Genomic DNA, 15,560 nt, shown 5'->3' on the forward strand with positions numbered 1-15,560 from the left:
GGCACCCCTCCTGTCTATGTTTACCACTTAAAAAGGAACTTCACTGGGAGTCCCGTGAGAGCCCATACTCAAAAATCATCTAGCCAAACAATACCAGGATATTATAAGATAGGCACTTACTCTTTCCGCTACGAGCAAATTTTGTTGGGGAGCAAGCTGCCTGCATTTTTGTAAAGAACCCACAACTGAGGCCAGTGGGGCTTGGCTTGAGTGGGAGCTGCTGAGCAAACGATGCACAGCGATGCTGTCTGGATGTCCCGTTATCCCGAGGCTTGGCTCTGAGCCTCAAGGCTTAGCACAGAGGAGACTTTACAGTGCCTTTCCCAGGCCAGACAGTATTAAACACCAACTTTGGCCTTGGCATCAAWCACAGTGGTTTGAGATCTGCTTGAATAGGCTACCAAGAGCCCAAATGTCCCTCTCAGTAAAGACAACTGGGACAAAGAAGCGCTCCCTTTGCACCCACGGCAAAGCCCCATTTCCAGCCAAAGCAGGCAGTCTGTTCTGTGCAAGCASACCCCAAATTCCAGTTAGATGGGATTTTTAGCAGCACTGTGCTTCTATAGTGCACTGGAGAGCTAGGCCCAGGGCTTTATATTTCCAGACACGTTTCTCACCTATATACTGGGCTGTGCTCTACCCCAGATGAGCAGCTAACTCCTGCAGACTTCCAGTCAAGCATACATTATTCAGACAGGTATTGTCCTTCCATCTAAAAGAGTTTCCTTCAAAATGCTTCTTATATTGCAAAATCAGAGCAGTTAGCAAATCCTGATTTTATTAGTTTTTGGGCTGGAGGGAGGGCTTAGGTTGGTTACAGCAATATTTCTTATTCTGGGTTCTAAAACAGATGGGGTCAAGGTTCATTCACAGTTAGTTGTTGTTGAAGGCATTTGTTTTGCATTCCCTCCCCACCCTCCACTGAAACATCGAAGGTATCTATGATGCAAGGCATATTCTCACCCTGGCCGGCTACAGTGTTACGCTCAATATTTCCAAAATGTTATATAGCTGAGTGCCTCTTAGGTGACCAGGCTGAAAGGATTTCAGGGACCTGATTTTGAGGTCTTTCAGGCTTTTCTGAAATGTATCAAGTTGGGTACTCATAATTGCTAGCCACTTTGGAAAAAAGTTGGCACAATGAAGAATGACTGCCTTTAGCACAGACAAAAGGGGATGTGCATATATCTCTCCTTATCAGGGTGGCGCTGGGCACTTCAGCACATTATAGCGTACAGATCTGATGTTTTAACATTCTTTGTCATCAGGATGGATGATTAATACAATGTACTCCTACAAAACTCATCAGCCTGAATGATGAGGTGGGAGGTGGACATTCTTGTTAAACAGAAAAGAGTGCTACCCAGAGTCAATATGTGTGTTTGTACCTTCACAGACTTTTCACTCTGAAGTGTGTCTTCCTTACAGCTGAACATACAAGAGCATGGAGTCAGCAGAGTATCTGGCATGATGTATTTAATCCACTGGGTTTAAGTTGAAATGAAGTGATGTTTCAATTCTGCTCCAGGAAAATGTTTTCTCAAGCTAATGTAAGGAATACATTTGATTCAATTAAGTAAAGCTTTCCATTCTTTGGCAGACTTTCAATTACTCAGAGCACTGATTTCAGACCTTATCTGCTCAAGACTATTTAGTAAATGATTATGCTTCCCTAAAAAGAGACTCCACATACAGGCAGTCCAGAGCTTGCAGAAATACAGCTGCACACAGGCAGAGTTCTCATCGGTGAAAAAAAGCTTGCATTTGTATTCCACATTTCCTACAGACTCATAAAGATGAATGAGAAGGGAGAATGAAAACAGTTTAAGATATGTCACTTATGAAAAAATCTCATGTGTTTTTTTCCTCCATTTGTTGTCCCTTCACAAACCTGGTGACTTGAGGGGAGGCCCTGAATTACAGGAGGTGAATACTTCAGGTGACATGGCTGTTGTCATCAATCTTGCTGGACTGGGGTTCTCTGACTGCCACTGTACATTAGGAGCAATTGCAATTTTCATTGCAGATGGGGTATTCAGTATGCATGGATTGAGAAAGAGTCACTGTTGTCGAAGACAGATGTCCATAGCAGATGTTGGCCCATCCCATGACCTAGGCTGAGCACTCTCATGTAAGGGAAAGAGAAAAAATAAACTAGTCAGGTGTGCAGATTACTAAGGAAAAAATAGGGAGACAAAAGGAGACAGCTGAAAATCCCTACACTTACATCTCCACAACGGAGTCTAAACCATAGGGAAATGTCACCTAGAAGAATTCTGCTTGGATGGACAAGCAGGCCAGGGGAAAGGGAAATACCTCACAGTCTCAGCCAGCAACCCTAGTCCCAAATGTGGGAGGGTCTGCAGAGCTACAGTGAAATACATTATGCTAATTTTTGAACATTTTTCTGCTCTACAGAAAAACCTTTTTCTTGAACTGTACATCTCCCTGATTAATTTGTTCTCTGATAGGAAAAAAAGAGTTTTCCTTTTTGGTGCTAATGCTGGGGCAAGAGAATGAGCTGGGAACTTATGGAAGAAGGGGAAGGTGAAACAATGAACCAAGAAATGGAGAGAGAAAACAGAGGGCACAAAGGATGGGATTTGGATGCAGAAATGGAGCAGAGAATCACACACCATTCCCACTGCACCAGTCAGACGATCCAGGAATGAATGAGGAGTGGCCAGAGCAGTCCTTCCCAGAAATACAATCTGAACAAGGGATGGAGAAAGGTCCTACTGCTGCTGAGTAGGTCCCTGCCTGATGGCTGAGGACCTTTAGTTATCCCAAGGACAGCTGCCAATAAGCTACTGAGTCCTTAATGTCCTGTCAAGAGGCTTTATGATTTACAAAATCCAAGAGGGAACCACATCAGACATTGATCTCCGAGGAGCTGAATTAAACCATGCCCACAAAGCAAAGCTTGGAAAAACCTATCCCAGATCTGCCAGCTCATTACCCACATGTGCTGGTAGGTGGAAGATAAGCTGTTGTGCAAGATTTTATTCGAAAAAGCCCTGTAGAAAAATCTGTAGTGCTTTCTGTGCTTTTGGCTTCTTTCTGCCTTCTGCTCCTGCATCTGTGGAAAGGGAGGCTAGCTGGAAGCAGTTTCACACACTGTGGCTGGAAGTATATTTGTGGCTTTTGAATAAATCTGTTGCTTTTAAAAACCTATTCCCAAGCTGTCAGTGTACGCTGGGAGCAGCCCAGAGTGATGCCCCCTGAGGTGGATGTGAGCCCATGGGGCATGCTTCTGCTCTGACTGAAAGCTTAACCCTTAACCCAGCCCTATGCAGTTCCTTGTTTTACTATAAAAAACTCATCCAAGGCCTCCAGCATCAGATCCTCAAGCCTGCTGCTCTATGTGGGGAGATCAGGACCTCACCTGATTTCCTGCAGTCTAGCTGTACTGCTGGAAGGTAACCTCTTACTATATTCTGGTTATTTAAAATGTTATTAAACCGCGCCAGCTCATGACTGCCTTTCAAAGCAGTGCTTTTCCTGGGGAGAGCTGCCTGTGCTTAATGTAGTTAAAGGAGAACATCTCTATTTCAAACACTTGCAGTTAGTATAAAACAAAGCAGTGATGCTTGAAATAATAGGTCTGAGAGGCAGGATCACTGTTTACAGGAACAGAGGAGGGTTCATGGTGAAGTTGAGTGATGACATGCTAATTACCTTGCTGTTCACTCAAGCGCAGCAGAGTGCATGGGAGAGGTGTCGCCACAGGGACAACCTATTGTGTCTGGCATCATTTTGACACAGCACCCACGCTGAGTCTGGAGCTGGGGTGAGAATTTGGAGGAACGTGCCACTCCTTATTTTTCCCTTTCCTACTCTGCCACCTTGCTTTTTCGAGAAGGATAGGCCTAAACTTACAAACTCGCATCCAAACATTGTAAGAATCAGAAACCCTTCAATCAGTTGTGAACTTCTGTGGTTTGGTTTCAGGGACTGTCTATAAACAGTGCTGATAAACACTTCCAATTAGTAATTGTTGTGTTAAGTTGTTCTCTGAAAGAAACCCAACGGGGGATGGATGGATCCAGGTCACAATCATCTACAGAAATTAAGCAACTAAGGTTAAACCCTGGCAATGAAATATGATGATTAGAAAAACTGTAGAGTAATGACAAATGGGCAGATAACAAATGAGAGAGCGCCTGAACAGCTATTGACTGGCTGTAGGTCACGTTTGAGTAAAACTTAGAAGAAAATAGGAGACAAACAGCAGATGACAAACCCGTGTAGTTGAAGTTGGCATCTCCCTCTGCTTGTCAGAAGCAAGGATTTACTGGAAAGAAATGGTCCAAGATGCAATTCAAGTGTTCACTCTCTAGGCCTAAATTTATCCTTCTGCCACTGACAGCAGCACTGAAAGCTATGCAAGGAGCTTGGTTGGAGGAGCAGTGCAAGGAACACATTGCTGCCAGGCGCATAAAGTCTCTGAGCCAGACCCTTCGCTGCCTTAGTGTTTCACACCCRTCATGGACCTGGGGGATAGTCGTTTCTGCTGTTGAGTGACCGCTCGGCCCTGAAGTGGTCCCAGGACTCCTAAGCACCCGACTAGGATTGGCCCTGTGCCCGGAGCTGCAGGGTCCCTCTGTTACTGCCTGCTCCCTTGCACTTAATGTACCATGGGCTGGGCTCCAACATGTTCTCCTCCTGCTGCAGTATTTATTTGCCAAAGACACCTCTGGGCAAGTTGTTCAAGCCCTTTATTTCCCACCTCTGACACATGGGGAAAGCACTGCCTGCTTTTCCCCAGTCAGGTTGACAAGCATTTGATTCATCTCCAGTGGCCTTGTGGCTGGTATTTTTCCTTAATGAGACGGTGTCATTTTCATGGCCTGATATTGATTGCTTTCTGCTATACTTGTCTCCTCGTCATCTGCACAAGTCCCTCTCCCAACCAGTGCAGGCAACCTTATTTTTGGAGGAGACATAACTGGCTGACAAGTCACACTGCACTGCTGCTATTCTGCAATCTAATAGTGAAGTCCATGTGAAAGCCTGACTTTGGAGCCCCTTTCATCAGGTGCTTGATTATTTTATGATCGTTTGCCACCAGCCTGCTGCAAAGGTTAATGGTATCTAATGGTGATCTCTCTAAAGATACACATCGCTGCAGACTGCTGCAAAACTAAATGGAGGCCAGTCTGACGCATGAGTATGTTGCCTGTTCCACAACAGGTGAAAACTTGCCTGGGTCCTCATTGTCATTTGTTTAGTTATTACATCTGGTGATATAGCTGTTCTGAGGAAAGCCAAATGATAGGACAAGCATGTATTTTCTTCCTGATGACAATGAACAAATTCCTGGAGGAGACTCACTTTTCCTGTACCAATAGCATTGGCTTTTGCAATTGATATGGCTTGTGCTTGTGATGTAAACTTGCTTTAATAGACTCTTGAATGTCACTTGCCATCTTAGAACTTTGTAAAAATCTCTGATAATAGCGAGATTATTTTTATGTTCCCTTAATGTGCTCTTTATAATATTTTTCTTTAACGCATGAAGAACCACCATCTTGGAGTCTTTAAGACAAATCACAATTAGAAATAGGATTTTCTCTTGGTAGTGCTGGTAGTAGTGGCTATTTGAACAGCTGGAGTTACTTTCTGTGAGATCTCACTTTTGACATATGTTCTGGAAATTACAGTCCTCATTTATAGCCTGTTTCAGTGCTAGTGGGAGCTTTGGCTGCTGTTTTTCTTTTCTTAGCCTTTTTTAGTGCTGAAACAATGTGGTATTTCACAATCACTCAGTGAAGAGGATGCTTGCAGGAGATCTGAATGTCCTCCATGCAGCTCCAATAGCTGCATGTAACAAGCCTATGCTCTGCAGGGAAAACTTAGATATCAAAGACATCCCCCTCAAAGCCATAGAGGTATAGGCCTGGTCTTTGCTACCTCCTGTCATTTATGTGCCTCTTGGTATCTGCTGGGGAACAGTGAGCCCATCACTTAGAGATTGGGGCAGAGCAGTCCCAGAAATCATGAGAATGACTTACAGCAAAGCTGAGAAGGAACAAAAGTTTGGATGAGTCATTTTTGTGAGATGGCCTCTATCGGCTCTCCAGCAGGCCTAGGACTTCTGCGTGTTGGCTGTGAAGGACCAGATAGGAATTGTGTGCCTCAGGCCACACTAGGTAATAACTTGGTGAACAAATGCATTTCTCAGTCCTCCTCCCCTTCCTCTCCCCTGTTCTAGCTTGGGACAAATGGTGACAGAGAAATATGCCCCACACCATATTCAGTCCTGATCTTCCATGGCAAATTCTGGGCACTCTGTACACAAAGAAGAGAAAGCAGATCTGTGTAGGTGTAAGTTGGTAAAGGTTTAAGGAGAAGTCCTTTTGAATAGTATGGGTACAGGCTGAGGAGCAATGAAAGAGCTACGCTATGGAAGATTTTTGCCTTAAGCCGTTTTGCATTTCTACTGCAGTATGTGCACTTGTGTCTGTCTTCACGCTTCATGGGTACCAGAGAACAGAAATAGGGCTCTTGGTCTGCTTTTGGTGTGATACAGAGCTCTGTAAGTAGGTCTGAAGAAATTACTGTACCCCACTATAGCACTCATCTTCCCCTGGGACGGGTCCCAGCACTCTGGATGGAACATGTCCTACAACCCACATTGGGGATTTCATGCCCCAACACTTCATGAAGCTGCAGTGTCCACAAGACATCTAGCACATACTGCTGTTGCTGCTTATAAGTGGATGTTTGGCTCAGTGGGACTTTTTAGGAGTGTATTACAGACCAGAAGGACAGCAGGGATAAATGCTGTAAGCAATTAAAGTGTTTCTTGGCTTAGCACATAGGCCTTGAGTAGTTTGACTCTGTCTTGAGGAATCATCTCAGACCACTCTTGGGATAGTGAAGGTACTGCTAAGCTTCTTTGGAAATAGATACCTCAAGCCAGGTACGTGGTGTCCAGAAACATCACTACAACTCTCAGGGCCAAAACCACTTCAGAGCGGCCTTTATATATTAAAAAAAAAAAAAAAAAAAGGAGTCATTTTTACTCTTACTCTTCCAGATGGAGTTGTGTGTCCTACTAAAACTCTCTTAGCTCTCTTGCAGTGAAATTCCTCTTTCTGCCTTTATATCTGGCATGTTTTTAAAAGCAGACAGTGGTGCCTTAGGAAAGGATATTAAAAGACATTTGGGAAGAAAAGAAAATTTAAAAGAAGAATAATGTAAGCTGTCTGAGGTGGTTTGTGCCGCTGTTCATATGTGCTCCAGGGCAGTTTGTGACCAAAGAGCAATGGCAAGAGAAGTTTTAAAGCTGTATGACAGAAAGCAGAGCTGTGTGTGTTAAATGAATATATCATTACTGCAATGTTGCAAATTTATATTTGTGGAGCACTGAATTTGTTCTGCTTTACGGTTAATCTAGAAGGCATGACAAAGCTCCCCCTGCCACAGATATTAGAAAATTTATCAAATGTAAATACATGCACATGTTTCTACACTATGAGATGGGAAGAACATAGTAACAAAGATATATGGGGGAAAAAAGTGTTTCTTTTTGAGGTACCTTAACTCTGAGATCTGCTAGGCACAGAGAATGGGTACAGTCCAGTGTGGCACCCTCAGCACATACTAAAGAGAAGGGGAGGGAGTTGACTGGGCCACTGGCATATGGAGGTTTGGGTTCTCGTCTGAACTCTGCCAGCACATAGCTAGATGATCTCAGTGAGGCACTTCACCTTTCTCTTTTTACGCTTCAGTGAAGTGAGGAATACCACAGCTAATGAATGCCAAATTTCTCCTCCAAACCTGCACACAGAATAAAGCCAAAATAGCAAAGATGTGCTCAGCATTTGGAAGAAACAATATTGCTGCAAGGAATGCTGCACTGTGAGATTAGAAATTCCTACTATTCCCCTGCCAGGTTAGAACAAAGCGGAGCACAGTGGCATATTTGTTCATCATCATCTGACTSCTAAGGAGAGTAAAATATTTCTGTTCATCTACTTGTACCTAGAATCTCTAAGTCACCAAAGGATGATCCATCCTTCATCTGAGTTTTGAATTCTTTTCACTTCCAAATCCTCTACAGACTCTGAACACAAAAGAATTAAAGACACAGTTCCCATCCCTTATGTGAAATATCAACATTATGAGACAGAGGAAAGCTAGGTGGTAAATAATGCATTATATGCCAGACAGGTAAGACCCAGCAGTGAGTCACAGTGGTGGCTTTGTTCCTTGTGAAAATGCTCTCAGTTTTGAAAAGCTGACATATTTACCGAGGACTTCAGGGTGCATTTTGTGATTCAATGTAATTATTATTTACAGTGATATTTCTGAAATCAGTGTGGCTGTCAGATAGAAGGTTGTACAATTTACAGTATACTGCATGCATTAGGAAGTCCCATAGGTATATTCCCTTCTGCTGCTTGAAATCAGTACTGCAAGAAATAGCTTACAGGAAAAAAAAACCACAGGTTAAAACAGAGGGAGGAGGAGGATGCTAGAGATTGGCTTCCCTTGCTAGAACTGTCAAAAGTGAGAGAGAAAGAGATCTATAATGAAGTGTCTGCATGTATGCACAATGCATACTGAATAGAACAGAACTGGCAGACAGTGAACTCTCATCTGATGGATATTTGTGTCCTGCGAATGAGGGAAAAGCCCTGTATTAATTTCATTCAGGTGTGAATTACTGAGAGCTGTAACCCCCTCATCTCATTTCAGCTTGGCATTACATCTGTTCCGACCATGCATAAAAACATTCACGGGCACGGGACAGACATTTTTGCTCAACCTCCCTCGTTGGAACTGACCCCGTTTGGACAGACAATGAATAGTCACTGGCCTGGAGCAAGCCTGGTGTTGTGGCCTTATGGGTCTGGCTCTCCCCCGGTCTGCGGAAGCCCCAGGCTCAAGGCCTTGTTCCAGTGATCATTTCACCATTTATTCAAGGGGGAGGAGCTCCATCAGGGGAGACAGAGCACACTGCCTTCATGAGCATGACTCCAGGCACTCTCCCACGGCACAGAAGTCAACTTTGGACTCCAGGCCTGGATGGAGTAGGGCAGAGGGACACAGGCAGCTTGTGGTGGGAGAATCTTTCCCTTGAGGGCTTGTTGTTGCCTTCTCAGATGGTCCGAGAAGGACCAACATGGAAAGAGAATATTTCTGAAGTCCTAAGAGGTTCCTTGAGAAGGAAAAACATTCCTCACCCAGTTCTAATCTTCATTTGCCATTAAGGTGACATTCATCCTTCCCTGCAGAGATCTGGAGTTCCTAGACTGTCTGGGGAACAATCAGGGACAGAAAGCTCTTCAGGGCTAAAAGGATGGGGATGCTCTCACATTGGCAATGCAAGCCTATGTTCGACAACAGCACTAACTGACTTCACTGTGCAGCCCCAGGGCTCACACGGGAAGTGTTCATCCAAACACCTTGCTCTCTTTTTCTGACCTTTACAATCCCACAGTAACAACAAGAGGACACAAATCTCTGTGAGTGCAGTGCAAACTGCCTTGCATGAGGGCAGAGTGTGGGAATGAGGCTAACTGGCCACGTGAGGGTCACACTTGCTGTGCATGGCTAACAGCAGGGGGAACTGACATCCCCACGCCATAACCTGCCCTCCAGAGAGCTCTGCACTGAGGTGGCCTGAGGTGAGGCTCTCTTCTGCTGCACTGAAGTTACAGTGCTAAAAGCCCYATTTGGGGATCAACATAGTGCTTGTAGGTTTTCTCTGAAATTATGCCTCAGAGTTTAAAATCTAAATAAGATACAAAGTGGCATAGGAGTTATTACTATAAATGGGATTAATTTTTTTGCAATAGCCCCAGGAGAGCTCAACTGAAATGAAGAACGCTAACACAGGTTAGACTAGCAGTATTTATCACTAACAGTAACTTCCTGTGCTTGGCAACCCAACTTATTCCAGGACTCCACTGTGCCCGGTGCTGTGCAAACATAAAGCTGAAAGACAAAGAACATGACAGACAAAGAACGTGATAGTCAGGCTTGTCTACAGACAGAGAAGACTAAGCGGTTCAGGATATTAAATGGGCAAGTGATTAGGCCTGTATCTGTCCCAAAACTCTGTGTGTGTGTGTGTGTGTGTGCGCCTGTGTGCGCCTGTGTGCGCACGTGTGTGTGCGTGCGTGAGAGAGACTGGGATGTATCTGCAGGCTTAACTCAGAGGGTAACTCAGTCTTTGAAAAGCTCAAGGGTTGAGAGAAGTAAGCTAATACCCTAGCATGGAGAAGCTACAAGCCAAGCCAGCACAATGCATTTTCATTTGGATAGGACAGAAACCATCTGGTGCCTGCAGGAGCTGCCAAGGTGGCTGGTACAGCAGCATGCATATCAGCCAACTGTACACGGGCAATGCATAGTCATTTTGCTTTCCTTGGACTAACAAGTCATTTGCTAGGGCAGAGTTTGAAAACATATTACTCCTAGTGTACCTCTTCCTGACAAGCTGTAATGATGCAAGGTTGCAAACACATTTCCCTGACTCCCGCCCCAGCTGCCAGGCAGCTGCACACAGCTTTTGCTGGCACAGAAACACTGAGACGGCAGCTCTGACAGCCTTGGCTTGGGCCCATGTTACACCATACCCGCTTCCACAAGTTGCTCTCTACTTATGGATGGGGGAGGCTCTAATGCACTACTACTTAGGCATGATAAGATGGCTAAACCTCAATGTAATGGGCAAGTTCATCCGGTCAGTGTTGGGAACAAGACAGAGCACTTGCCCTTGCTTCAAGTGCTTGGTGTAATACTGCTGTCAGTTTATCACCATCCTCCCTCCCCAACATAAAAGGCCCAAACTCTGCCCTACTTGGTTGTCTTCACCATCTGAAAAACAAACCAACCATAACACAAAGCAGCCCATGGGAGCAAAGATAAACCAGAAACCAAAGAGCTCTGAGTCTTTGCGGGTGAGGGGGAGAGGAGCCTGCTGCAGGTGTGGGATGCAGAGCAGTAGTCTCCAGATGGTGCCTCACATATCACTGTCTGCTAATCCTGACCACTCCACGGGCTTTGTGGGTGCCTGCAGGCATTGCAGCCCCTCTGCATTTTTCCCCATCTGTAAAACTGAAGATAGTAACAGTAACTTGGTCTGCCTCATATAAGGATTCAGGTAATGCAACAAAAAAGCTTCTGAAGACATAAAGGTGTCCATTAATCCACATATACTTGTGACAATGAAACATTTTTGCATATTGATTGAAACCCTCTATCAATCACTAATCCAAATATATAAATGGACACTACAACATAGGTAGATAGTGAAGAAGGCTTGCAAGCTAGTGATTTGTGCTTTTAAATAAATCAGTACAATTCTTGGGACAAAATAATGTAAATTTTGTACACATTCGGCCAGTATCTACAAAGCCTGCATGCCAAATGTAGCATCTGCTGACACTAAAGCATCCAGATCACAGACCTCAGTGAGAACAGACTGAGTGCCGTGTAACCACCTTTCATAATTCAATGCCTGAATGAATCTGGCAGAGCAGAATAACTGATGAGAACAGGGGAAGGGTCATTTCCTCACTGGTTGTTAAGCATCATTTTTTAAAGATTCTCACCATACTAATCATGTTTTCAACACTCAGTGACTGTAACCTGCTATACTCCTCTCTGAACATCCTGTATTGAAGAAAAGAGTGAAAAATCATTTCCCTGTGGAGGTATAGGAGGATGCCACTTGATTCTATCAACAGTAAGAACCAGCTAACAAGAACAGAGTGCTGTATTTGACGTAAAAAGTCTGGGATAAGGTTTTTAATTCCAGCAAATGGAAAAACTCATTGGAGCAGGGTTTTAACCCAACAGCATGTGAAATCTGTTTAACCTAGTAGTCTTCAGACTGCCTTTACTGGTAGTTACAGAAAGCTCAGTAAAGTGTATTTTAGCTCAAGAAGGATTTCCTACAGCCTACAGAAGCATTTCAGAACACAATTATCAGACTTTCCCGACATGAGGGTGTTACTAGCAGATGTCACAGGATTTTTCCCTCGCTTAAGTGAATCGTATACCAGGCATGTAAAACCCTGTGTAGAAAGAGTCTTTCAGATGAGCGCTGGCAATCCTTCCCTCCCTCTCCACCTCTTTCTTCAGAGCTGTCTGGACACACAAACCATCCAGCCCAGGCCTGCTCCTCTCCTAGCTTTTCCTTTAGGATTCATGTACCTCTGCAGTTACTGCCCGTTCCCAGGGACATGGGAAGTTGCTTCGGCATCAGGGAAGAGGCACAGTGCACTGACCCTGTCCTTTGGAAGRATTTGTGATTTGAAGCTGGTTTGACAGAAGGAATGGTCAGAGCCATAGTCTTGACCAGCTGGAATTTCCAGCTGCTTTCTCAGGCATTGTCCTAATTTTGAATGTATAGTTAAGCAGATACAGGGTGACATGTTGAGACAGCTACTGCCTCCTAAAGAGTCTGTGACCACTTTCTAGGCATATTATCTCCTTTCAGCTCTTGTGATCAGTGCCTGAAATACTGCAAATGCTGTGATAAACCAACACCTAGAAAAGTGTGTACTCTAAGACATAACTGTCCACATTTTCTTCCACCATTTCATACTTCCCTGTTACCTGGCTGATGATTAACGCCTTCCTCTTCTTTTCAAAGACACTGGGAAGAACCCTGGCCTCTTCATGGACTTTCTGCAAAGTTAGGATCAGACGACTGTGCTCTGACTTCTCTCTCTGTTCTGCAGCAAAAGCATAAGCGACCTCCAGCCTTTAAGGGACATAGCCAGGCTGACAGGCTTATCTAATACATCTGTCTCAGAGATGACTGCTCAGCATGAGCAAAACTGTACCCAAACAAGTTCACAGGGATCACAAATTAGAGCTGGCATCTCTCGTGCTGGCTGCACATGCAGGTAGAAGTAGGATATAACTATTTTAACTGACAGAATGCACATTAAAGCAAGTAGCAAGTTCCCAGCAAGTGACATCAGCTCAGGTGCAATTTCTTCCCACTAATGAGAGTTTTATGGGGTATTTCATGTCCTGACGTAAGGTGTGAATCACGTACTATTGATTAGTTTCATACCAGCACTCCTAACAGATGAGGGGAATAAAAATTCTAAAAACTGAAGACTAGAAGCCTGCATAAACCATGTGAGGACTCTTTTCAACAGGTCAGGCTGCTTGTGTTAAAGCTAAACATTTTCCTGAGGATATAGTGGTGGTAAGACGGGTGACTTTGTTATCTGAATATGGAAAATAACTATGTAGAGGGGAAACTTGTTCAGTGGAAGAGCGTAGAGCTAAGAAGAAAGAAGCTTAAGCAGTATTTTTAGTGCTTCAGTTTCTTGACAGACTGTGTCAGTCACTTAGCATCTATTTGAGCTCCCTGTGTTTTAGTCCATCTTACTTTACACATCTTACTTAGTGTACAGGTTCCTCAGTACTGGGGGTAAATAAATTCCACAAACCTGATTTCATGTCTCGTCACAGAAATCCTGCTCTAGTAAGCCCAACCTGATGGGATCAAACAAGGCCTGTCCCCATAAGGCAGTGAACTGTAGGGAAAAAGCAGTTGTCAATTATTATTGTGGTGAGGTCAATATTTTTTATATATTTATATTTTAATTGGCTTTTATCAAGCTGAAAGCACAACCAAAGTTTGTTAAGTAGCCTTGCTGAGGCTTTACAGTGTGGGACATGTACTTCCTGAAGCCTAACACAACATGGCTGCCACCAGAGTTACCATTTAATTTCATCACACCCCTTGTAGGAGAGGTTGTAGTAGCAACAGTACAGTGGCAGCATGGAGAGTGTCCATATCACATCCGAGTCCTTGTGTGTGCTAGATGTTGTGGTAAGAGCTTTGCGGAAGTTATTTTCGGCATACTAGGCAGGCCATGCTAGGCTATTTAGAAGCAAACCCTCTTTAAAAATGCCTTCATGTTCAGGATCTGAGCAGGGAAAGGAGTATACTTGAAGACGACTAGAACTTCAATGGTGAAATTTAACACCGGCCAGATAAAACATGTCATAGAACTGAAAGAGGACAAAACCTTTGTAATGGCCACATGGTCAAGACTGTAGGCATAGTGATGTATGGAATGCATCTTCCTTGATTCCCTTCTCCAAAAAAACCCAACAACTCATAAACAGCTGGTGGTAAACTGGTGTTACAGACATACACCATGCTCAGTCAAGAGTAGATGGCGGGAGAAGAGGGCATCATATACACTTCAGAAGTAGCAGTAATGTTCTGTAACTTTGAAATCTGTAAATAGTCATGTTTGTCTTCAATTCCCTTAAGTGGCTACAGCCAGACAAATAAGCAATAAAAACTGAACTGTAACTCAGAGCCCCTATCAGCCCCTAATCCACCTAGGAAAATTTTTAGTTGAGGTGGAAGCTGCTTTCTTACTGCATGGATCCAGCGCTCTAACACTAGGGCCTGACTCTAACACTGTGATATCCATCTAGTGACACTTATGTTGCTTTTAAGCAGTAATGAGTGATATTAGTGCAGGTATGAGAGCCAAATCCACCACTGTGTTAATGTATCTTGTAAGGTAAGTTCTGCCTGCTGTAAGTCCAGCAGGTAACTAAATTCTCTTGTATTGCTAATAAGGTAGATTCTTCTAGGTGCCCCAGTCAGAGGTACATCTGCATTTGTCTGAAAAAACGTGAAGGGATTTTCTTTGTCCCACCTTTATTACAGCTGTTGACCTGAACTGGTGAAATTAACCATCAGCTTCAAGAAAAATATTGCTTTTACCCCACTCTACACTAAGAATCTGACTTGAGTGGTAAGGCTGACTATTATCGGAGCAAATGAATCAAAATGATTCTTGAAAGATTATGTGCTACATACATGGAAGTATATAGGTCATCACTAGATTACAAGCCTTCTGTTTCTATGTGATCATGGTAGTGGGTACTGCCAGAAGCAAGACACCCCAGCCACTTCCTGGTTAGGGTACATTGTAACTGCTAATCATTTGAGTTTGAAATGCAATTTCAGTAGGAGAAAAGCTTTTGCTGAGACCACTATACAGAGATAGATTAATGGTTTTAATACTGATTAATAGCAGAAAAGAAAAGGTAAGTGTGGTAAGACAAATTGAGGCATGTGACACATTGCTAGAGTCTGTGGTTTACAAGACAGAAGATTCCATATACAGTATTTGTATCTTTGACAGTTAATTATAACTAGATATATCACCAAGTCCCTCACAGTTCCACAGAACATTTTTAAGCATTTTAACTCAAACATATTGCAGCAGCTGTGTCAATTTTTTTCCCCTTCTGACTACCTCCATCTTTGAGTTTAAGTCCTGTATTTCCAAGAGCAGATCTGTCAGTATCAGAAATGAAAACAACGCACCCAGCGAGTTTAAGCTACTTTACTGGAGCAACTGTGGACTTACAAAGGAGAAGGTCACTGCATCACTGCTTGGATCGTATGCACTTTGTGCATTAACACAGAGATTCTGCCTTTCACTTTGTTTACACAGAGGGGTTGTTTCCAGAGAAAGGTGACAAGCTTTGCTCACTTTTCTCAACCAAAAGAAGCTCCTTTAATGTGAAATGCCTAACTTACATTT

This window comes from Apteryx rowi, unplaced genomic scaffold (assembly GCF_003343035.1).
Source record: "Apteryx rowi isolate R43461 unplaced genomic scaffold, aptRow1 scaffold_182, whole genome shotgun sequence".
In the NCBI taxonomy this organism is placed as follows: domain Eukaryota; kingdom Metazoa; phylum Chordata; class Aves; order Apterygiformes; family Apterygidae; genus Apteryx; species Apteryx rowi.